This window comes from Equus caballus, chromosome 17, assembly GCF_041296265.1.
Source record: "Equus caballus isolate H_3958 breed thoroughbred chromosome 17, TB-T2T, whole genome shotgun sequence".
Taxonomy (NCBI): Eukaryota; Metazoa; Chordata; class Mammalia; order Perissodactyla; family Equidae; genus Equus; species Equus caballus.
Window position 1 is genome coordinate 16,596,089 of NC_091700.1, and position 23,864 is coordinate 16,619,952.

General features: G+C 44.2%; 1 protein-coding gene across 12 annotated transcripts in view; it reads left to right on the forward strand.

Annotated features, from left to right (window-relative positions):
* LOC138918323 (heparan sulfate glucosamine 3-O-sulfotransferase 4-like) overlaps window positions 1–23,864 on the forward strand; it is a 134,490-nt gene that overhangs the window by 4,274 nt on the left and 106,352 nt on the right. For 5 of the 12 annotated variants that reach the window (XM_070239352.1, XM_070239353.1, XM_070239346.1 and 2 more), the window contains exon 1: window positions 295–433. The exons of 2 other annotated variants lie outside the window; for them this stretch is intronic. The gene's annotated coding sequence lies outside the window, so the exon portion shown is untranslated. Of the gene's footprint in view, window positions 1–86; window positions 434–23,864 lie in introns of those variants that run through there. 5 more of the 12 variants (XM_070239360.1, XM_070239368.1, XM_070239369.1 and 2 more) reach the window with 3 other exon arrangements.

Below are 23,864 nucleotides of genomic sequence, written 5' to 3' on the forward strand. Positions count from 1 at the left end.
GGCCGCGGGAGTTCTCCCAGGAGGGTGTCCCCGTCGCTGTCCGCAGTCCACCGCCGGAGCGGGGGGCGCGGCAACGGCCGGGCAGCGTCTGGGCGGCGGCGCGCGCGCGCGCGCGCGCGAGGAGAGGAGAGGAGCGCGCGCGGCTGCTGGGCCGCCGTCCTGGGAGGCGTGGGAGGCGTCGGCGAGCCGCGCCTGCCTGCCCAGAGCCGAGCCCGGCGGACTCCGGCCGCGCTGTGCTGCTCTCTCCCGGGCCGGGCTCGTCCGTTCCGCCGGCGTCCGTGGACGCCGCTCCGTGTCCCCGCTGGGCACAGCAGCCCGGGCCCTCCACAGCCACGGCCGCTAGCCTGAGGAGGCCCTCCTTCAGCTCCCGCTCTTCCTGCTCGCCGGACACGGACGACCAGGGCGCCTGCGAAGAGGATTCCATCTGAGAGAGGTACCTGGGGGGCGTGGGCCTGGGGGCTGGTGGGAGGCGAGCGTGTCCCTGAGGAATAGGCTTGTGCGCCAAGAGGTGCCCGTCAGGTCGCGGGACAGCTGTGCGGCGCGGGGAGCGAGGGGGTCTCTTCGTGCGCTTGAGGCGTTCGTGGAACGGGCGGTGTGTGCCGGGCACGGGGCCAGCCTGGGCGTGCGGTGCCCGGGAGTCGGGCGCTGAAGCGCCCCCCGTGGTCTTGGCTCCTTGGAAGGACAGACGCGAAGTCGATAAGGACACTGGTCTCGAGGCGTTCTGAGGAGTGCGGGTCTCCCTCTTTTCGAGGCTACGTTCCGTTGGGGTTTTCACGAAGCCTGTTGTGGGCCTGAAGCTCAGGCCGGTTCGGGGGAAGTAGCCTTAAAGATGCTGTGGTAAGGACAGCATTTGGTAGAGAGATGTACAATGGTTAAGATCATGTGTCTAGTCTTATTAATCATAAATAAAGGTAACAGAGCCCTTAAATCAGATCTGTGGGGAAATTCAACACAAGAAGCAGATGCTTACCTTCTGTGGGCACTTCTGGAATCATCCATTTCATGGCCAATGTCTCTGCGTTACATATGCAACAGTGTTTCTAGGTGCCAACACCTTGGGCCAGCATGTGGGATATGAAGGTGAATAAAACAGAGCATCCACGGGGGCTTTGTTTCCTATTCGAAGGACTAAAATATTTTGGTAAAATGTGATGGCTGCCAAAATAGTAAAATGCCCACTGTGGGATATGACATATAGCATGTTATACAGAATAAATTAAACTACGTGGTCAAAGTGATTTTCTGATTACGTTTTTTCAGACTCTTCAGTCAGTGGTTTCCACCTGAACTGGGAAGATATTTCTGTTTTTTTGTCCATAAGCATCAGCTCAGTGCCTATGGTTAATGTTCAGAGTTAACCCATTTTTATTATAATGCCTGTGGTTTTTGTATTTATTGTTGTTACTTAATATCCGAGCTCATCTTCCCATTTAATGTCTTTTCTTTCAAGCATAAAATTTCCCCGCCTATGCTGAAATAGCGTTTTAAAGAAAAAGGGTTCCCATATGAGTGTGTATTTTTAGGGCTAAAAGCAAAGATCTTCTTAAGGTGAATACAAAAACTCCACTCTCTAAGTTAGCCTTGGTGCTGGTTAAGACCCAGAAGGTGGCAGGTAGAAGGAAGTGCTCAGGCCAGTTTGGGAAATCAATGGGAAAGTGTAAAAGTGGAATTTCTTAATAATACCCCATCCTGAAAACTAAGGTGACTTTGTTTTTACTCAATAATATAATGAGTTTTATTTTAAGTGATGCTGGATTTAATGGCTAAATCAATATGTGTATTTAGCCTTGGGCTTTATTTCCACAGTAAGTGACAGGAGATAAGCAGCCTTAGAGTGTGTTAATTGGTTTGTGTTTAGCATTTAGGCTAATCAGCAGTAGCAGAGGTGCCCCGGGCCACTTCACGCCTGGTAATGGGCTTTATCTAAACCAGGCTTTGTTTACGTTATTGACTGGAGTTGAATTGCTCCTGTTTCTTATACACTTGAATGTTAAGCTGGATTTGCAAGTGTAACTCAAGAATTAGCCCAGGTCTGGAACAAGGCAAACCAAATGAAAAGCAAGTATCATGCCATCCCTGGCATAGGACAGCTGTGAGGGTTAATAAGAGCTGGAGAAGACTTAGCTGGGTGAAGAAAACTTTAAACCAGTCATCAGAGCTCGAGGGACCACATGCGAAACCAGGATTTCTCAAATTCAGCACTATTGCTGCTTGGGGCTGGATAATTCTTTGGTGGGGGTTATCCTGTGCATGGGGGGGATGTTTAGAAGCATCCCTGGCCTCCTTCCAGCAGAGGAGAGTAGCACTCCTGCCCCAAGTTTTGACAAACAAGTGTCTCCAGACATTGCCGACTATCTCCTGGGAGCCAGCATCACACTGGATTGAGAACCACTGGGTTAAATGAGGCTCAGATATAGCTTTGGTCCCTGCAGAGGTAGGCATGTATGTATGTGTGTATGTATTTCTATTAGATGCTAGAATTTTAATAGTTTGGAGATTTCACGTAATTATCTGCATTTTGGGGTTCTCCTGAAATATGAGGAGATCTTTCCTCAGTGCCACATGGTAATTACCAACAGGAGGTGGTTAGTAGCTGTCCCTTTTCAAAAAGACACATGCTGTCCAGGCCCCCCTCTGCTGTGTCTCTCCCAGGCTGCTTCTCTCATTTGCCTGCACTGGCTCCTGGAGGCATTTGCTTTTCTAACTCCTGCTTTAACTTTTGCACTGTCAGAGGCTTATCCCTTCACGCCAGGAGGATTTGGGATCAGATGGAACTGAACTTAGGTCTTGGCTTGACCATTACCGCTTTTGAGACTTCTCTGTGTCTCAGTTTCCTTATCTGTTGTATGGTTTAGCCTCAGGAGCATCTGCAAAATGGGAATGTTAACATATTCAATTTAGAGAAGTTAGAGACTTAAAAGGGACCATATCTGAAAGCCCTAGAACTTAATAAATGTTGCTCCCCTGTCTCATTTTTTCAAATGCCCCTGGGCTTCTGTTCCAAAGGTGCGCAGACTCATAAGATTAGGCCATTTCCTCCCTTTTTCATTTGCATCTTTTCAGGCCCTGGCGACTGGAGCCTCTATCCATCAGCTGACAATGGCCATCAGGGCCGCCACACTTTGTTTTTATGAACTATGAGGGGAAATGGGGGTTTATGAGGCAATATCAAGGGAAGCTGCTTCAATACTACTTTTCTCTCTTTCCCTTCAAGGACAAACGTCTGGGGACCAAGGCAGTTAGATACGGTGCCCCCGTTACACACACACACACACACACACACACACACACACACAAATCAAGCAGGAAGTCAGGCATTCAGGACATGCAGCACGGATTCGGACTCAGCTGGCGTCTGTGAATTAGCTCCTAGGACCTTGAGGTCCTGAGTAATTTCTCCTGTACTGTCTCACTTGGCAGCTTCCGTCCTGCTGGTGGTCAGAGAAAGTGGGACGTTCTGAGTTAGTTTCGCTGGTGCTTCAGTGGCCTTTACGCAGCTCCTTAAACTGTGGAGTCTTGTCCTGGAGTCTTTGCACATGCTGTTCCCTCTGTCTCACGTGTGCCTCTCCTCTCCCCCAAACCCTTTATCTAGTTACTTGTTCCCTTCCTTCAGCTCTCTGCTCAATTGTGAATTCCTCAGGGAAATGTCTTCTGATCACCTGATTCTGTTAGTTTGTTTCATGGCCTCATGCTCCTCCTCTCAAAGCATCTGTCATTGTTACGCTGTAGTCTCTTTAATAAGTATTTGTCTTCCCCAATAGACTTGCACTTCTCTCAGGTCAAAGGCCATATCTGATTTTGCACACTTTTATATCCTTAGCTCCCAGCATAGTGCCTAGAACATATTAGGTGCTCAATAAATATTTGTCAAGTGAATGAGAGAATAGGTTTTCCTGGAGTAGCAATCTCCAGATTCCAGTGGCTTAACACAGCAAAGGGGTCTTTCCCCTTCAGGCACGCTTCTTGTCCAGAGCAGTAGGCTCCAGCCTCTGCCACGTGTCATCCTTGTTCAGATGTGTAGGCAGAGGCAGCCTCTGCCATCTGGACTGTTGCATGGTCAGTGTGGCCAAATGTGCACCAGCTCTTAAATAGCCTTCCACCCGGAAGTGACATATTTCACTTCTACTCACATTGTATGGGCTAAAGCAGGTCACATGTTCTTGCCTAACCTCAGTGGTGTGGGAAGTGCAATGCTCCTGTGTAAAAACCAGTTTAACCATCTTGGCTATAAGACCTGTGTGAACTACAGCCACTGACCTTGGGGAATCAACTCTGCCAAGTCAGCCTTTCATTTTAGCTTAATTTATCCTGGCAGCGTGGGCCACATCTCCCTTGTTCTTAGGAAGCCCACATTAGCATCCATTCTTCCATTCCTTCAACTAACATTTTCAGAAACTGCATTCTGGGCCAGGCCCAAGGTGAGCAATGAGGCCAAAGATGAGTAAGGCGTGGTCCCTGCCTTCAAGAGGTCTATAGACTAGTATGGGTGGGAGTTTTTAATGTGTTTATAGTCTAAGTGGCTTTACAATGTGGAAAGTGTAATTTTTAAATATAGTTTTGTTTGTTAAGGTAGGGCTTTTAAGTTGAGGTTCAAGGAAACCTGGCAATCTCTGGATATATTCTTGGATGTCTGTCACTGTCAAGTCTGAGAAGTGTTCGTCTAGGGGGATATTTACATGGAATCAAATAAATGCAACAAAGTCTGATGACTTCACAAAGACACATTATGTATAGTGCTGAGGGAAGAGTCAAGAGGGAATGACTGATTCTGCCTGTGGGAAGTGAAAGAAGCCTTCACAGAGGAGAGATTGTCTGAACTGGGTATTGAAGAAGAAGGCAGAATGACTAGATAACTTGTTAGAAGAGAGAGTATGTTTTGGAGCTGATAGCTGATTCCTAGTCTGGGATTTGCCATTGATCAGCTACATGATATTAAACAATTCTCTTAATCTCTCTAAACCCGGGTTTCTCTTCTGTAAGAATGGACGTGACAACACTCCCTGTTGTGAGAACGGTTAGCACACATACCACATTCACAGCTATCATTACCAGCTTGAGAAGGAAAAAAGAGTCCAAGTATGGAGGTACGTGTGCAGTGGCAGAAAGCTAAGACACAGCTTGGCATGGTTAGGAAAGTGGAAGTAGTTCAATGTGACTAGAGCTATGGATTGCTAACTCAAATTCCTCCAGGGGCCAGGCAGGTAAGATCAACAAGTGAAACCAGAGAATAAAGATGGGTGGAGACTATGGCAAACTGGAGAGCCCACCTGTTGCCTGAAAACATTGAAATTTAGCTGTTTAAAACACACGAGCAGGTACAATAAATCATGACTTCAGGCTGGGTTTGCCTGGTGGACTGCCAATAACAGCCTGATAACAGGTATGTGTGTGGTCATGAGTGTGTGTGCTTGTGTGCGTGTGCATGCAGAAAACGGGTTTGGAATGGAGACAATGTGAGGGATTATAATAGAAAGGGAGGCAAAATTACAAGGACTATATGAGGTTGAGATCTGAGTTACAGAAGTGAGGATATGAAATCTATGGATTCCAGGCTTCCCTTCCCATGTGTTATTCAAACCAAAATTAATGAAAGCCGGGCCAGGGTCAAAGAGCCTTTGGAGTTTCTGGAAGAGATTGAGAGGGCTGTAAAGTTGGAGAACAGAGTAGATTCTAGACCTGAATAATCAGTTAATGCCTTTTTAATGATTGTGAAGGAGATATGTACAAGTTCCAAGTCAATCTCAAGGATTAATTAACCAAGGCAACAGGGGCTGTGTCTCAGCAGATAAGCCAGCAGAGAGTGGCTTGCAGACAAGCCCATTTTACCGTCAAACAGGAAGACACAGATTCACGTCTTACCTCCTCTCACGTGGCATCTGCGGAAAGGACTCAGCATTTTCCTGTCAAAGTGTATGAGTTTGAGGAGCAGGGAGAGGAGAAATGATATGCAAGAACACTAAAAAGAATGGAAGGTTTTTTCCTCATCCAATGAGCCAAATCTAATAAAGAAAGCTCCAGGGAGAAGAAAATCAAGATTCAGGCAGCTGAGAAAACCTGGTTAGAGGAATCTTTTCTAAGCGCTATTGAAGATTTCCTGAAATTTGTAATTACACTACCATAGCTTTTTGTTTCTCAGAAGCCACTAATATTTTTTCCATTGTTTATGAAAATGTCCAGGTACCCTAGCAATAAATTTTGTACATCACAGCCTCGGCTGACATGTCCCAGTTGGGAAGACAAGCTGAAAAGCATGAGACAGTTAAATGGCATTTCGAGGCTTGAAATAGTACATTATAATTTTCCCTTGTCTCTACCCCTGCACTCCAGGAGGTATAGAGGCTGGGCCACATTCTTTATATTCCCTGTGCCTGTTCGAGGGCCGGGAACCTGGCAGGTGTTTGATCAATGCTTGTTGAATAAATAAATTTATTAAATAAGAAATTCACAGTAAAAGCCCAAGTGTGTTTGGAGAGGTCGCAACAAAGAGACCAGATCTTAGATTGGAGCTATTGTTAAAACGTGCAGTACAGCAGAGTGGTCGGGGGCACGGTCATCGAGAGCCAACTACCCAGTTCCTATTCCTAGTTTTACCACTTAAAAGCTGTGTGAATTTGGGCAATTCACTTAAGACACTTGCCTCAGTTTCCTCTTCTATCAAAATGGTGAAGAGAACGTTATCTCCCTCAGGAGGTTGTTGTGAGCATCACATACATTAGTTGATATTAAATCTATGGGAAGCACACAATAGAATTCAATCAGTATTATTCCTGGGGTGTTTTCTGGTAACATTCAACACACATTTATGCAGATACCTAAAAGATCCTTGAATTTTCATTTAAGTGCCAGGTACTGAGTTCATTAATTTTGTAGGCTTAATTTTCTTTAATCCTTGATGACTGTGTTTTTCTGTACTTCAAATATGCCAAACTTGTTCCTACCTCAGGACCTTTGCACAAATGATTCTCCTCAGGTGTTCTCGAAGGGCTCTGTTGAAAAGAACACCCACTCCTACTGTCCCTTTCTCTTCCTTACCTGCTTCATTTCGTTGGTGGCGCTTTTCATCATCTGAAGTTGTTCATTTGTGGTCCATCTCTCCTACTGGAATGTGAACTCCCTGAGGGCAGGGACCTCGTGTTGTTCGCTGCTGTACCCTGGGGGCCAGTTCAGTGCCTGGCACATGGTGGGCACTCCCTGAATACTTAGTGAATGGACGAATGAAAATTCTGTCATCACCATTTTACACATGAGGACAGCATGTCTCAAAAAGGTGAAGTCACTTGCCCACTATATATAAGCAAAGGGACAGAATTAGGATTTATAGTCATGATTCCGAGGTCCGGGCTATTTCCACCACACCTATGTGACTTAATGTGTTGGAAACTACTCCTGGCTGTTACAGTGAGCTAAAGCTCTTGAACACAGCCCTTCCCCCAAAGGAGCTATGCTGAGCCACCAGAGAAAAGATTTTTAAGACAAAATTAATAAAATTGATGGTTAAAAATAGATGACCCTATTACACCTGTACTTGGAGTTAGCTTAATGGGAGGTTAAGGATATAGTCTTCTAGATGCCCAGTCTGCCCAAGATTTCTGACTCCAGCCACAAGTTCAGGGATCCTCAGGGCCACTCTCACTTCAGACCAGCTGATTACAAATTTTGGGGTTCCCACAACTACCCTCGGGTGCAATATTTCACTAGAATGACTCTCAGAGCTCAGGAAAGTGCTATACTTATGATTGTGCTTTATTAAAGCAAAAAGATACACATCAGAACCAGCCAAAGGAAGAGGCGTCTAAGGCAGAATCAGGCAGGCAGTTCCAAATGCAGAGCTTCTGTCCTCCTCAGAGATGCCTCATCCTCCGGACATCAAGTGTGGCCTTTCCATGTGGTGTTGCCAAGGCAGGACGTTCCTCCAAGCTTTGTTGTCCAGAGTTTTCATTGAGGCTCCATGACTTCGGCATGACTGATTGAATGATTGCCCATGTGGTTGAGCTCCATCTCCAGCCCTCCTCCCCTCCACCCACGTCAGGCTGCTGCTGGGAAGCTCAAAGCCTCTGAGCACAGGGTTGGTCTTTGTGGTCCGGGCAGGGCCAGCCCCCTCTCAGGCAGTTGGGTAACAGTTTATAAACTATCTCTGGGCCCCCTTTGAGGAACTTCATTAGCATAAACTATTCGGGTGTGGCCCCTCATGAATAACAGAGACATTCCAGTCACTCAGGAAATTCTCCCAAGAGCGAGGACAAAGGTCAGACCTCTCTCTAGAGGCCAAATTCCTTACTCCTCAAGTTGCCTCTCCAATTTTTTGGATTTAAGTTAAACCAACATTTCTCAGCTAAGAGTTCTTGGAATCCCACCCAGGGACATTGTCAGGTAGGAGAGATGTTTTTGGTTGTCACAACTGTGGTGGGAGGTGGTGCGACTGTTACCAAAATATGAACAGACTGATTTTGCCCTCTCACACACTGTCTTGCTCCTGCGAACACAGCAACTCTGATGAGGCCGTCCTTATAGGTAAGGATATAGGAATCTGCGTACAAATGTGGCGGTCAGACCAGGCCCCAAATATCTGATTCTGTTCACCTAGACATGCTCTAGGTCAGAGTAGCTCACAGGTGTGAGTACGGCTGGTATATACTACATCATTCTAGAAGCTACGTGGACAGGGCATTAAATAACACCGAGTCACATAATTAGGATAATTAGGATGTTACTCACATTTTACTTCTCTTTCTGTCTGATTTTGCCAAGGAGAGTGTCTGAGTTTGGGGCTGGTGTACCTTTAACACCTCTCTATCGTTAGCTTACCTCCTTGTTTTTTATAAAGAAAGAGTGGTTTTCGACTTGGACCCTTTATCGACAATATCTACGTAAAATTTTAAAGTGTACTTCGTTTCTGTTTCTGATATATTTGTGCTTACCATCTATTTTTGGCAAATGATACCAGTTATGTTAAGTTTCCTTTTACATATAATTTCTCTCAAGATGTACAAGTTCTAATTTAAATGAGAGCTTTTTATGTAAAAGTCATTCAATTGAAAGACGATATTAAGTAAATGTGGTAGAAACTTGTGGTACTCACTCATATCTGGTCCTCCCTTTGGGCATCCAAGGGGACTCTGTCCCGTTTTCCTGCAGGTAGACAGGGCCGGGACATTAGTCCTGGCTCAGAGGCAGGCTGAGGCAGGGAGTAGCCCGCGTGATCTCCCCACTGTCACTCAGCCACCATCCACCCAGAAGCCATGTGCTGAGAGGACCGTAAGCACTTTCTGGTGGAGCCTCCCTGAGGTGGGGGCAGAGCACAGCTCCTGCCAGCCAACACTGGGCACGTGGCATGAGCAAGAAGTAGGCATTGTCTGCATTAGACAGTTGACACCTGAGGATTCGTTTGTTATTACAACATAGCCTAGCTCTCTTTGCAACACAGAAATTAGTACCAGGAGTGGGGTGATTTTATAACAACAACTGAAAATATGCAGCGTTAGCTTAGCAGTTGGAAGATGAGGCGCCTGGAAACTGCTGTCAGAGGCCACTGGCATGGTTCTCCCTGGTGGGCAGCAGCAAACATTTGGTCACACTGTCCCTTGTGATAACTTGGGAGGCAGACCATGTACCTGATTGACTGATGGCTCTAAGAAAGAATTGGAAAATAAGATACTAGGAGTGTGTGTTGGCTGCATGTGACAATATATTTTGTGAAAGCAATGAGCTAGGAAAAAATTGGTCAGTTTGTAGTCAGAAATAAAAAATAAATGCATAAAGAGATTCCAGCAATTGTTTGCATAATCATAGTCATAGAACAGGAGGTATGTAGTTCTGGCAAAAATGGACACCCTTTATGGCAGTGCTGTCCGGAGCTGACTCTTTCTGTTGAGGAGTTACTGTTTAAATGAAGTCCCCTGTGTCAGGAGGGCACGTCTCCAGGATCAGTCATCAGCAGAATCATGGAGTTCATGTGAAATCAGAACTAGGGTTCTTCAAGTTGGAAAGAGTCTTCAAGGAACTCCCTTGATGAATAAGGCTAAGATATAGGTTTAGGATATTTAATGCTGAAGGGCTGAGGGAGGCAAGAGCCTTGAGAAGATAACACAATTTGGAACGAAAGGCAGACTCCATGGATGGTACCCAAGGGAGATTGGGACAGCCAGGATTATGCTGAGAAGGACTGTCAGGAGGGAGCAGAGAGGGACTTCTGACATGAATTTTCAGAAGTCAGGGAGCAGCACCAGGATTCTAGAATGTGTTTTCTAAGGTAGGATTATGGGTGAGTTAGACAGCTGAGTCAAAAAGATACGCCAAAATGGCTCCTTGCACACATCTCCACTAGAGAGTTGATCACATGGCATTCTTCTTCCAGGCTCACTTGTTATTTGACCTCTCTAGTTTGGGTGCTGCTTGAGAGCAGAGCTAAGGTCGTTGTCTCTATGCCCAGTGCCCAGCACGGGACCTAACCTAGGAGAGTGGGACTACGTTAAGATTTCATAGATGAATGACTAAATGAGTGAAAGTGGATAAAGGGAAATATAATTGAGCAAGCAGCAGAGTTGGGGACCAGGGTTTATGTCTTGGTCAACAGGACGAGGAGTTGCAGAGAGAAGACTGGTCAGAACTGACAGTAAGGAACCAGAAGACTGGATGTTAGGACCCTCACTCATTCTTTCATTTATTCAGTCATTCAACAAACATCTCCTGTGCACTAGCTATGCTCCCAGCATGTTGCTGTGCTCTGGAGGGATCCTGGTGAGCAAAAGAGACATAATAATTGCCCTCAAAGTGCTTACAGCCTAAAAGACTCTATTTTACAAATGAGGAAACTGAGTCCTAGAGAGGGAAGGGTAATACAGCCAGCTGTTGACAAGGTCAGGAAAGGACACAATATCCTGACCTCTGCTTTTAAGTATTAGAAACTACACCAAAGACCGTAACTAGTGCCCCAGGAGCCATATCTGGTCCTCAAAAACATTGTATTTGGCTCACATAGTGTTTGGAAAATTGGGAAATTTAGACATACATCAAGTTTTCGACTTTCTCTTGAAAATCAGAAGATCTGGCAATGCTGGGCCCATGCTTCCTCGTGGCAAAAAACTGACAGGAGCCAAATAGCAAGCAGGTGTTTACTTTCAACACAGTCACCCCATCTCCATTCCCTTTGTGGTGCCACCTGTCTCCCGTAGTCATGTGACTTTGCAACCCCTGCTCCACACTATCTTTAATTTCCACATCTTGGTGCTAACGATTCTTCCAGCCGTCTAACAAAGGGTGGCAAACATCATATTCTTATCCTGCAAGTGGAAGCTGCCAGCTACTCAACTTTTCTTTCTCATCTGATCTCCCCTCCATCTTGCCTCTCAAGCCTGGCTTCTACTCGAGCATAGGAGCAAAATGGCGGGGTGAGCTGACCTGGGATTCTCTCCCCTGCAATATACAACAAAAGATTGAAAGAACTGAATTTCAGAGAATAAACATAATGCCAGCTTGTTAGAGACCTACAGTACCAAGAAGGTGGAGATCATAAACCTTGCTTACACCTTCGGAGGCGCTGGAACGGTAGAGAGAACATCGCTCCCTCCCCTAGAGTCTGCGGTCGCTGCAGCGCAGGTCGGGAAGGAGCGGGGGAGGGGCCACACGACCGGGGGATCATCCAGGACTCCTGCCAGTGATTCAGTGGAGACCCGCTGACGGGGGGAACGCTTCCGTCCGCTGGGACCCCACAAATGAAGGGCCTTGGGAGACCAGAGAACAGAACTGATCTGAACCCAGACCAGTGCATGTGAGTAACAGCCCCTCCCCCCCAGCGAAGCCAGTGGGCGCAGCCATCTTGCCCCAAGGCAGAGAGCTAACATGCCGCTCTCGACCCCCATCTAGTGGTGACAGGCTGTAACTGCAACTGAATTCTACCACCATGAGAAAAAACCGCTCCTCTACCATCCAGCAATTTATAAAAGCCCCAGACCAGAAGGAAAACAATAAAAACACAGAATTAAGTCCTGAGGACTTGGAATTAGGTAAACTAAATGATAATGAATTCAGAGCAGCTATAATCAAAAAACTCAATGAGGTAGAGAGAAAGATAGAGAAACAAGCCGAGTTCTTGAGTTACTTTACAAAAGAGATTGAAGTCACAAAGAAGAATCAAACAGAATTACTTGAGATGAAAAACACAATGGACCAGATAAAACAGAATACGGATTCCCTGAATGCCCGTGTAGACAATATAGAGGAGAAAATTAGCATAATCGAAGATAGTCTGAATGGCGCCAGACAGAGGAAGAAAGAGAACTAAGAATTAAAAAAAATGAGGAAAATCTCCGAGAGATAATGGATTCAATGAGGAGTAAGAACATAAGGATCATAGGAATTCCCGAGAGTATGGAAAAGGAAAATGGAGCAGAACGTGTGCTTAACGAAATTATTGAAGAGAACTTCCCAAGTCTAGGGATCAACGGAGAAATGTGTGTAGAGGAGGGTTTTAGCTCTCCTAGATTTGTCAATGTAAAAAGACCTACTGCAAGGCACATAGTAGTAAAGTTGGCAGATAGGAAAGATAAGTAGAGAATACTCAGGGAAGTAAAGGAAAAAAAGAGAATAACCTATAAAGGAACCCCTATCAGACTGTCAGTGGATTTCTCTACAGAAAACCTACAAGCTAGGAGAGAATGGAGTGACAGATTCAAAGCTTTAAAGGATAAAAATCTTCAGCCAAGAATACTCTATCCAGCAAGAATTTCCTTCAGATATGAGGGAGAAATTAAATCTTTTCCAGACAAACAAAAGTTAAGGGAATTTGTAAGTAAAAGCCCTCCATTACAAGAAATCCTCAAGAAGGCTCTCATACCTGAAAAAAGAAAAAAGGGAGAAAGGGGACACAATCCACAGACTAGGGAGACCGATGGATAGAACCAGAACAAGATAGCAAATATTCAATTATAGCATTAGGGTAAAGGTAAGGAAACTACCAAAGCAAAGATGATCTTAGCACTCGAACTACAAATTAGTAAGACGAGTTGGAATAAAAAATGAAAATAATTATTTAGGAGGGGAAGAGCAAAGGGTCTAAATCAGTATTGGTCAAGTAGGTAAGAGACCACCAGAGAATAGACTATATTATACACGAGATTCTAAATACAAACTTCAAGGTAGACACTAAAATAAAGTACGGAACAGAGTCGCAAATCATACATAAGGAAAAATGTAAGAAACCCAGCATAAGAAATTGCAGTATTAAATGGGTAGTCTAAAGCAAACAGGAAAAGAAACACAGGAAAACAAGATAATGAGTGACAGATTAACAGCATTAAGTCCACATGCATCAGTAATCACTCTCAATGTGAACGGATTGAACTCTCCAATAAAAAGACACAGAGTGGCAAAATGGATTAAAGAACATGATCCAACAATTTGTTGCCTCCAGGAAACACACCTGAGCCCCAAGCACAAACACAGACTCAGGGTGAAGGGGTGGAGGACAATACTTCAAGCAAATAGCAAGGAAAAAAAGGCAGGTGTTGCAATTCTCGTATCAGACCAAGTGGATTTCAAAATAAGACAGGTAAAGAGAGACATAGAGGGACAATATAGAATGATCAAAGGGACACTTCATCAAGAAGAAATAATGCTTATAAATATCTTTGCGCCCAACACAGGAGCACCAAGATTCATAAAGCAACTATTAACAGACCTAAAGGAAGATGTTAAAAACAACACAATAATAGTAGGAGACCTCAACACCCCACTCACATCAATGGACAGATCATCCAGACAGAAAATCAACAGGGAAATAGTGGAGCTGAATGAAAAACTAAAACAATTGGACTTAATAGACATATATAGATCACTGCATCCTGAAAGAGCTGAATACACATTCTTCTCAAGTGCACATGGAACGTTCTCTAGGATAGACCATATGTTGGGAAACAAGGCAAGCCTCTACAAATTTAAAAAAATTGAAATAATAACAAGCATCTTCTCAGATCATAGTGCTATAAGGCTAGAAATTAATTACAAGAAAAAAGCTGAGAAAGGCACAAAGATGTGGAGACTAAACAACACACTACTGAACAAGCAATGGATCATTGAAGAAATTAAAGAAGAAATTAAAAAATACCTGGAAACAAATGAAAATGATAGCATGCCATACCAACTCATATGGGATACAGCAAAAGCTGTGTTAAGAGGAAAATTCATCGCAATACAGGCACATCTTAACAAACAAGAAAAATCCCAAATAAGCAACCTTAAAGCACACCTAACTGAACTAGAGAAAAAAGAACAAATGAAGCCCAAAGTCAGCAAAAGGAGAGAAATAATAAAAATCGGAGCAGAAATAAATACTACTGAAACGAAAAAGGCAGTAGAAAGGATCAATGAGACAAAGAGCTGGTCTTTTGAGAAGATAAATAAAATTGACAAACCACTAGCCAGACTTACAAAGAAAAAAAGGGAGAAAGCTCAAATAAACAAAATCAGAAATGAGCGAGGAGAAATAACAACAGACTCTGCAGAAATACAACAGATTATAAGAGAATGCTACAAAAAAACTATATGCCAACAGAATGGATAACCTAGAGGAAATGGATAAATTCTTGGACTCCTACAATCTCCCAAAGCTCACTCAAGAAGAGGCAGACAGTTTGAACAGATCAATCACAAGGAAAAAGATTGAAACAGCAATCCAAAACCTCCCAAAGAATAAAACCCCAGGACCAGATGGCTTTCCTGGGGAATTCGACCAAACTTTCAGAGAGGATTTAATACCTATCCTTTTCAAGCTATTCCAAAAAATTAGGGAAGATGGAACACTTCCTAACACATTCGATGAGGCCAACATCACACTGATACCAAAACCTGACAAGGTCACCACGAAAAAAGAGAACTACAGTCCAAATATCACTGATGAACATAGATGCAAAAATTCTAAACAAAATTTTGGCAACCAGCATTCAGCAATTCATCAAAAGAATCATACGTCATGATCAGGTGGGATTCATACCAGGGACACAGGGATGGTTCAACATCCGCAAATCAATCAATGTGATATACCACGTCAACAAACTGAGGAATAAAAACCACATGATCATCTCAATAGATGTAGAGAAGGCATTTGACAAGATCCAACAGCCATTTATGATAAAAACTGAACAAAATGGGCATAGAAGGAAACTACCTCAACATAATAAAGGCCATATATGACAAACCCACAGCCAACATCATACTCAATGGGCAAAAACTGAACCCCATCCCCCTGAAAAGAGGAACGAGACAAGGATGCCCTCTATCACCACTCTTATTCAATATAGTACTAGAGGTCCTGGCCAGAGCAATCAGGCAAGAAAAAGGAATAAAAGGAATCCAAATAGGGAGGGAAGAAGTGAAACTCTCACTGTTTGCAGACGACATGATTTTATATATAGAAAACCCCAAAGAATCCACTGGAAAACTGTTAGAAGTAATCAACAACTACAGCAAAGTTGCAGGGTATAAAATCAATTTGCATAAATCAAGCCTGACTTCTAAACAGTGATAGGAATGTCCAGGGGTCCTGTGGTCTTCACACATCCCTCCATCCCCAGATCCCGAGGCACGGTGTTGGTGTGTGAGGAAGGACGCCATCATCTATCCTATCATAGGGCACCATCATTTTTATATCCTAATCCTTCTGGTCTCTAAGTTCATTCATTATGTATGCAAAAATGGTAATATGCTGGTACTTTAATGCTCTTAAGCATAAATATTATTAAAGCAAGTGCCGTTTTTTCATCCGTAATTGAATGGTTTGCTTTATTATTGCTTTGTAGTAGTGACTTTCCATTTCCATTTTCTATAGAGTGCCTGATTTTACCAGGAGGGCATCCAGAATCAGGAGGGCTGGCTGTACTAATTGCCTTCATTATAAGAGCAGCTAGCATTCAGGCACCAGAGCGATAATGTTCCTGGGACCAGAGTGAAAACACACAAGGAGGGAGGTGGATCCCTCTGGTTCCTGGGGATCCAGTATGCCATTTCTTATCAAAACAGATCCTGGATCTGCAAAATCTTTTCCTCAGTGGTGACAGTTTGAACATTAACATGGATTGAGGGTTATTTATATCAGTTTGTACATTTAATCAGGTTTTTTTTGCAGTTTTCAGTGAGATGTGAACTCTATCTCTGTCCAAGGCGTTTGGTTCAAATCAGCTGAGACAGAGAATAATCAAGATTTATGAATCTCATTCTGACTCCCATCACACAGTCACTGCAATTGCTACTTGCCAGCTGCACCCTCCCCCCGCCATTCCCAGTCTGACTGACACCCACTTCACTTTCTCTCCAGCAAGTGATTTAATGTCCATCTTGAAAACTGTCAAAACACTTCTGGTGCTCCAGATAACAGCTGTGTGGTTTCTGTGGTCCCCCGACACCCCGCCTCCAATTACACCCAGCTCCCACCAATCTTCCCTTCCAAAGGCTATGGACATCTGAAGCCAGGGCATGGGGGCTTCTGAGAGGGGGTGTCAAGCCCAGAGCACACGGTGGCAGTCACCTTTGACAGGTGGTAGTGGAAACAAACAGGTGACTTGAGTCAAACCAGGATAACTTCCTCTCGCTTGATCTTGGCCTGAGTGGAGGGTAAATGTGCAAAACAGAGACATTCTAAGGCCACAGCCCCTGCTTCTATTTAAGGAAGTGCTGCTCTTCATGAGGCGTCAGGAATTATAGATACTAAGAGCCATTGGCACTCTCTGCTGTGTCTGCACTACCCAGGCTAGAGTCAAGGTCCTAAGAGAGGGAGATCTGACACGGGTTACTTCCACAGGCAAGCTGGGCTCATCTGAAAGGGTGGGGCTGTGGGAGCCCTATGACTGAGGCTTTGCATTTCTAAGCACTCCAGCTTGCATCAGAACCATCTGGAGGGCGTGGCAAACAGATTGCTGTGCCCCACCCCAAAACTTCAGGTCTGGGGTGGGACCTGATGAATTGCATTTCTAAGGGGCTCCCAGGAAGCGGAATCTGCCCTTAACTAGATCTTCAAATGATCCATGTCCACATTAAATGTGGAGAGTTTCCACTAAGAACACAAAGTCTGGACCCACGTTGCCTGGGTTCACACCCTATCTCTACACTTACGGGTTTTGTTATCTTTGGTGAATTACTTAACCTGTCTATGCATCAGTTTACATGTCTGTACAATGGTGTTGGTGAAGATGGCTCTTGCCTCATAAAGGAATAGATGTGTTCACATATGTAAAGCTCTTACAACAGTGCCCAGCATGTGACAAGCACTCATTAAACGTAGTTGTTAATATTTATCTGAGTGTCTGGAGCTTTAATACTTTGAAGTAGACCTTGTGTAAGGACGTGAATATCCATCAGGTATTCAAATCTATGTCTGTCAGGTATACGTCTGAGACCGTTGCGAACTCACACATTTGTGAATTTAATTTTAGCAGACTTGGACAACTTTTCAGCCTACGGACCAAACTGGTCTGGCAAATTTCTATTGTTCCATGTGGTGATTTAAAAAAATAGTTGCCAACTTTTGAATATGGGGAGATTTTATGTCGCCTAATATCTGGATTTTCAGCTTCCTTAGAAACATTAAAAGATCTGGCCACTCTGGCTCTTCATTCCCACCGAGCAGTGACCAGCCGGGGGTGGGCAGCAGCCTCCGTCATTAGACGGATGGGATGGGCATTTTTTCCCATTCGCCTCTGTGTCTGTCACTGCCTGTTGTCTTACAAGCAGCCCACTTTCCTCATTTGCATGATGTGTCTAGCTCCTATAGACTTTTGAGTTAGCAGTGCCTGCACTTTATTATATGAGTTTCACTGACAGTGATATAAAGTGGCCATTCCTGAGTCTGCAGCAGAAACCCACAGAGCTGCAAGGCAGTGCTCGAGGCCTCTGAACACAACCCATGGAGGTTCTCATCTCAGTAAAACTGGGAATACACACCTGACGGGTGAATCTCGGCTGGATTCAAGAAAGCCAAATCTAAATGTGTTAGTGGGAGGTGATTTCTAACGGTACTGATTTCTACTCTTTATCTACTGTTCCCACAGGACTAATACTGAGCAATGGGCAAGGGGACATGTTTATAATTGCAGCCCTCTAAGTCTGGGGTCAGCACACGTTTTCTGGAAAGCACAGATAGTAAAGATTTTTAGGCTTTAGGGGCTAAGAGGCCTCATGCTCTAAACTTTGTAGCATGAAGGCAGTGACAGAGTATACGTAAAGGAAGGCGCGTGGCTGCATTCACACGCTCTACGAAACAGGCAGCACGTCAGACCTGGCCTGTGGATCTCAGTTTGTTCATCCGCTCTAAGTCGATAAGAAGGCCCTGTTTGCAGAGTCCTTTCTAGTCTATGAAAATGCTTTCTAAATCACTGTGGTCATTTCAGTGCACATACCTCTTGGTATTTTTTCTTTTTCGTTATCTCACTTTATTTCTCAAGCATTTTCCTATGTTTTTAAAACATCTTAATGATTTTCATGGTTTATGGCTACAGATTATATCATATTGATGTAAGATTTGTGCCACGTGCTTCCCTATAAAGACAATGTATATCCATGGGTCATATGTATGCGGACCAGATATATATATGTGGGTTTTTCTCCTGCCTCAAACATTGGCACAGCTGTTTTGATAAGAGGAAAGGTATTTAAATGAACAGAAGGACAGAATTTTAAAAAACAATTTGTTTAAGATTTTATTTTTTTTCCTTTTTCTCCCCAAAGCCCTACAGTACATAGTTGTATATTCTTCGTTGTGGGTCCTTCTAGTTGTGGCATGTGGGACGCTGCCTCAGCCTGGTTTGATGAGCAGTGGCATGTCCGTGCCCAGGATTCGAGCCAACGAAACACTGGGCTGCCTGCAGCAGAGTGCGTGAACTTAACCACTCGGCCACGGTTCCAGCCCCTAAAAAACAATTGTGATTGCATTGAAAGTCTAATATGCGTAATGAAGGAGCCATCGGACTTCCTAGTTGATATGGCTCAATAGAGCAGAATGAACATGAGGTTTGCAGCCGGACATGTAAAAGTCTGCACCCTGGCTTTGTCACTTACAAGTCGTGTGATCTCAGCCAGTTGTTCAACCTGAGTCTCCATGTCTTCATCTGAAAATGCTTTTCCTGCAAGGTCATTCTTGGTATTAGAGGCAGTGTATCGAAAACACTTGGCTCAGTGCATGGTATCCAGAAGGTGTCTATAAATGAGATCTCTGAGTATTATCATAGGTCACTCAGTGTTATATCATGACCCAATTTAATAGTCTATCTTCCCTTTAGAACTATGACACAGTCACATGTAAGAAGAGCGCCCTAGAACTATTTTGTCTGTGTTTGTTTTTTTAAAACAAGTCTTGTTTCACATAGCGCTTCATGGTTTATAAAACACTCTCAACACCTCTTTAATTGATCTTCGTATAATCCTAGCCTTAGCCAATTGACAGAATATAATCTAGCACAAGCCGCAAGTCAAGTGCAGCATTCCCATTTTTGTGGGTAAACCAAAGGCCAGATTATCTTAGTGACCTGCTTAGAGTTGTGTGGCCAGCTAGGAGCTTATCTGTAGGATATGACTTATCTTGATTTTATGGACCCCTCCTTTCCCCTTCCATTAGTAGTAAAGTTGCTAATGGGTAAGATTCCAATTTTATTTTTTTACTTAATTCCATCCTATCCATTCCAGACCGTGGGGTTCATGTTGCTCTTTTATAGATTTGCGGAGAATAAAAGTGACACTCCTAAGCCACCTCTGATATAAGAAGCTACGTATAGTGTTGCTTTTTAACAAAAAGGTCAAATTTTTCCAACAGGAAAGTACTACCCTATCACCTGGTGTTCAGATCGACCCCACTTGTGGGTGTGGTTGGTCACCAGGTTTCCCTGATTGTCTCACTACCTGTTACTATTTCATTCTTACCCCGAGTTCCACATCTAATATCCAAAATGCTCCCCAGGACTCAAAGTGGTCTTTGGTCACCTGGCGATGTGCCATTGGGTCTTCAACTGTTAGCTAGCAAAGAGAGGGTGGTGAAGTCAACTCTTTAGCAAGAGTTTAAGGCTAGGATTGACTACTACTGCCTCTGTAGTATGGATGGATGTCACATGCAGGATGGGCAATCACAGGGAATCAAGTTTCCTAAGTAATGAAAGGCTTAGAAACAACAGTTTTTGTTGATAAACTTCCTTATCTCTCCTTACGTTTACAGCCAGGACCAATTCTTTGATTTCAAAAGCCGCTATATTAGAGCTTCATCAGAAAGCGTGCTTTTAGCCACATGTAACAAAGAGCTTTGATTCTTTCAGGTTACACAATAAGAACAGTTCATTACTGCACATAAGGAGAAGTTGGAAGGTAGGGTGGCACCAAGGTTGGATAATTCAGCAGCTCAATGATGTCCCGGGTGTTCTGGTTATTCTTGGCTTTCTCCTCTCCTGTTGTGATAGGTCAGTTTTCTGTACAAGCTAGCTTTTCTTCATGGTCGTGAAGTAGATTCAGCAATATTAGGCATCACACCCAGAATCAACACCATCCAAAAGAACAAGAACGTGAAAAACAAGATATGACACCACATTTTTGGTGCCATTTTTTTTTTTTTTTTTTTGTCAGAGAGGAAACCTTTCTTGGAAGCCACCCAGCTGATTTCTGCTCAAGTCTGTTCTCCAGAATTGGGTCACATAGCTCCCCTGCAGGAATCACTGGCAAGAGAAATGGGATCATCATAATTGTTTTGGATTAATCAGATGTGTCCTCTAAGGCAGATGGGGAAATGGACACTGGTGCTCAAGCCATCAAAGAAGGAGCCATGAGAACCTGCTGCCACAGGGCAAAGGGGAGAGTAGATGTCGTTATGGGTCACTTAAATGATAAATGACAAACCTTTTTATGTGCATACATCTGTGGGCTAAGCATTTGCAAAATATCCTGCGACACATGATAGAATCCTTACTCCTAAGTCATTGTCTTCCCTCCTCGTTCAAAGGGCCCCTGTTTATAAATTCCTACTGCCTGAGTCCCAACTATAGACCTTTGGAATATGAAAAAATACCCTTTTTAATTTCAGAAGTAAAATCTGTTTTACGTTTTCAAAAGTGAAAGTCAAACTCTGAGCTGGAGAATATTTGCATGCAGCCATGCCGTCGGGGAACTATAGAGAGGTCCATTCTTAAGAGGTAGTGTGGCTTTCATTGGCCGGTAATTGAAACACTACCTACTGAGTGCTTACTGTTCAGTCTAACAGCCCAGCTTAATATTTCCTCTTCCAAGAAGACTTCCTTAGTTCACCCAGTCTGAGGTCCTGTTTCCAGTTCTCTGTGAACATTGTCTTCTCTGTAGTCTAGTTATTTAGGTCCACATTTACCTCCTCCTTGCTGACTAGTCTGTGAGCTCCTCTGGATCTGGGCCTCAATCTCATTCTGTTTCTGCAAACTGTGGTGCAGAGCTGGACATAGGAAGTATGCAGCAATATTTCTATATGTTGATAAATGAATGAATGTGTGACTGAACCAGCAGAGGAGTTAGCTGAGAACGACTTAATACTACTGCCAATCAAGCCACTACTAATTGTTAACACCCATGAAGCACGTTACCAATATGCTGGGAGCTTAAGAGTCGCAACCTTGTGAACTGGGCATTCCTTTATTACATGATGAAGAAACTGAGGCTTAGGAGAGGTTTGATACTTGCTCGAGTTGACACATCTGGTAACACGAGGGGCTGGGCCTAAACTCAGTTATGCCTGACTCCACGGTCTTAAGCACTTTGCACATCTAAGGATGTGGTTGGATTATGCTCCATCACATGGGAAAGAAATGACCTGGATAACAGAGTCTTCTTAATTTTGGTCTAAATGGACTAAATAGGGTACAAGAGTGAGTGGGTGTGAACTTGGGGTTCTGTTTTTAAACCCCCTTAAAAATTGTGATAATTGAATAGAAAACTCTGATGTCTTGAATGGATGTGTTTGGTTATCAAGGAGAGAAGCTTCTCGATATGCTTGTTGAGTGCAGCGTGGAGGCCTGGTCCCTGGGATAGCCCAGGGATGAGGTGGCCTCGGCAGCAACAACAGTTTGTTAAGAAGTTCAGGCTACCCGGCGTCTCCACTTGGGTTTCCTCTTTAGGCTTTGGGAAGATGTTCATGGCGCTGGATGGTTGTTGACATGTGTTGATTCCATCTCTCGGCAAAGCCTAACTGGTCCAGGCCCTTTTTACAATCCAGGCACAAAACTGTCTGAAGTCGGGATTAGACACAGAAGCCCTGAGCTGTGGGCAGGAGGCACAGTAGCAGACTGTGTAAGAACATGGGCTTTGGTGTCAGAGGATCTCAGCTTTGAGCCCCGGGACTCCACAAATGTTATGCATTAGTTGTCATTTCATTATTATTCTGATCTTGATATGGTTACTAATTCCGAGAACTTGATCAAGTCATTCTTGGCCTTACAGATTTAGTTTCCTCAGCTGGAACTTGGGCGTGACAATACTCAGTTCCCAGAATTGTCATGAAGAAAAAATGAGATAAGCGAGGTGATGTTGTAGCTCAGGGAGACCAGGGGCAGGCCTGGCTTTGTGGGCATGTGGCCTGTGCAGTTTCACAGGGCCCTGTGCTTAGGAGAGCTCCACGCTTGGTTTAATGATCTACTGTCACCATCTTGAAATTCTTAATAATTTCTGAGCAGGGGTCCTCACGTTTTCATTTTGCACTGGGCCCCACGAAGTCTGTAGCTGCTCTGCCTGGAGATCCCCTGGACATGTTACAGCACCAGTCCCAAGAGGAAAAAGATGCTCCCCAGAAGGAGCTGGCCAGGGAGGGGCTCTTCCTGGTTGGGAGAGCACCGTTTCCACATCTGGTGTCAAAAGGATTGAGTGATCATCTGGCCCATTTTTTGGGGAACCAGGATGTGCTCTTCCTTACCCCTGGACCTTTGCACACCCTTTCCTCTTGCCAGTAACACTTTTCCCCTGCATGCCTGTCAAGACTGAACTCTTAGTCCTCCACATCTTTTGCTCTTTATGAGAAAAGACCTTTCAAACTTGCGAGCAAGTGGCATGATAGTATAGCCCTGGGGACGTTTGGGAATCTAGGCTTCCTTTAATGCAAGATCAATTTGTATCTCATCTTTGAGGAGTGAGTAGACATAGTGGGGAGGAATTGGACCCGGCATCAGCCAGCCTGGGTTCACATCCCAGTTCTGCCCCTTCCTAGCTCCATGACTTTGGGGGAGTTTCATAAACACTCAATCCTTCAGTCTCCTCATCTATAAGAAGGAAATAATGCTAAAATTACCTACATTCATAGGTCAGCTAGGAGGAGCAGATGAACCCATGCAGACACAGCAGCTGGAGCCATGCCTTTGCAGAGTGGGTACGCTTGTCCATAAGCTAGAATTATGATGTTTTTCCACTCTCTGTGACCTGATTAACTGAATGACCTTTAGAATTAGTAAGAACCAGTTTGCAACTGCCCCTGAGAACTTGCTAGCTGTGCGAACCCAGGCACAAGCTGTTATATCTTGATCTTACCCCTCCAATCATAGGAATTCTGGGAGTAAGACCTGCGATCAGCTGCAAGAGGTAGGATGTAAGGGAAGGAGCATAGGTTCGGGTCTTAGAAGCCAGCGCTTACATTTCATCTCTTCTCTTTATCAGCTGTGTGAAATTCCAAGTTATGAAAACTCCCAGAACCTTATTTTTCTCTTTAAAAATGGGGGTAGCAGTATCATTTAGAGAGGTGCTCCTCCACAAAAGAACACGAGTTCCACAAGGAGAGGGGTTTGCTTGCTTTGTTCTTTGCTGCATCCCTCGGACAGTGCCTAGCACTCAGGAAATGCAAAATAAATATTTGAAGGAAGGGATTGTTGAGAGAATTAAATAGCATGATTTATGTA